The 1,374-nt window shown below is 48.1% G+C and overlaps 1 long non-coding RNA gene across 1 annotated transcript; it reads left to right on the top strand.

The window, feature by feature from the left end:
* Positions 1-880: 880 nt before the first annotated feature.
* On the top strand, positions 881-1,374 carry LOC119280609. The gene is made up of 3 exons (XR_005138120.1): positions 881-979; positions 1,053-1,199; positions 1,290-1,374. It is a non-coding gene; the product is annotated as an uncharacterized LOC119280609 (long non-coding RNA).

The following is a 1,374-nucleotide window of genomic DNA, read 5'->3' as shown; positions in this document are numbered from 1 at the left end:
CTAGGCCCGTAAGGGTTCCATTTTTCTGGTTTTTTTGATTTTTTTTATTGTCCTTGTTTGAGTGACACGTATACAGGCTGGTTTTCTAGAGTGGACTTGTTTTATTTTTTGCTTGCTGGAGTTGTTCTAGCACGTCCGAATCTGTGCATGATTGCCACGTCCGGTGCCTTTGTGTCAGGTGACTGCTATTCAATAGATGGCCACGTTGCCTTCTAGGCTTTTTTGATGGGCTCTATCTTTGTTTTTTCTCTTTTGACTGCCTATAAATAGTTGGTCTGGTGTTGGTTTACGTTCTCCACAAGCCCGACCCAGCAATACGTCGCCGCTGTCTCCTGTCCTTCGTCTTTGCGCGCAGCCTCTCGAGATGGTCGTGCGCTGCTGCGTCCTATCCTGCCCAGCTTGGTCGCTGGCCAGGCTCTAGCGGTGCCCAGCTTGGTCGCTGGCCTGCCCAGCTTGGTCGCTGGCCAGGCTCTAGCGGTGCCCAGCTTGGTCGCTGGCACAGGGAATTCTCCCACGAAGCTGCATCTCCTTCCATTCTGGTTGCATCTCTCTTCGTCATGTAGATCAGAATCGAAGCTTTCTCGCCATGCGTGAGATTTTGTGCATGGTTGGGAGGGAGGCGAGTCTTCGTTTGTGTCCCTGCCGAGTTCTTACTGTTCGTTTTGTCTTTGTTATGGTTCGTTCCCGTGCTCATGCTTCCCAGCGTATTCGCTCCACGTCGTTGGGTTCCTCTTCCTCGGTGGGTTCTTCTTTGCCGGTTGGTGCTGCTGATGGGAGGTTTCTTGCCCAAGGTGGTTCTGTTCCTCCTGAGTATTGCTCCTTTTAGGTTGTTATTAGCTATCTGTGATTTTGGTAAAAAAAAATTGGTTGTTTTTACGTGGCTGTGTGTTTTCAGGTTCGAGTGCTGATGAGGCGCGGCTGCGACGCCAGGCACGGCAAGATATCCGTCGTGGGAAGCGTCCTGTAGATTCATCGTCTGGTGGGTGCTTTCTTTTTTGAACTCCTTTTCTATTGTTTTCAGAAAAATATTGCTGATTGATTGACTTTTGCAGTTGGAAGGAACGTTCGGCCTGTACTTGAAGAGCTGGTTGATCCTTGTCTTCTTGCTGTTAGAGCTGCATCTGACGTGGAAGTTTTGTGTCGTCCGTATTTTACTGTTGGTTGGTTGTCTGGTTCCTCGCGTGGACCGACTCCTTCTGGTATGTTTATTTATTTTGTACTCCTTACAACTATTTATGTGCTTCGATGTGTTTGCCTGGTTAATATTTTTCCATGTTTACTTTGTGTAGTTCTTCCTACACCTGTTGTTAGTCGTGTTGATGCTGTTTGGAATCGTCGGAAGCGAAGGATTCTTCGAGATTATTACACCAGCAA

Source organism: Triticum dicoccoides, chromosome 3B (genome assembly GCF_002162155.2).
Source record: "Triticum dicoccoides isolate Atlit2015 ecotype Zavitan chromosome 3B, WEW_v2.0, whole genome shotgun sequence".
Taxonomy (NCBI): domain Eukaryota; kingdom Viridiplantae; phylum Streptophyta; class Magnoliopsida; order Poales; family Poaceae; genus Triticum; species Triticum dicoccoides.
Note: the sequence above shows the minus strand (reverse complement) of the source record. Positions and strands in the feature narration are given on the sequence as shown.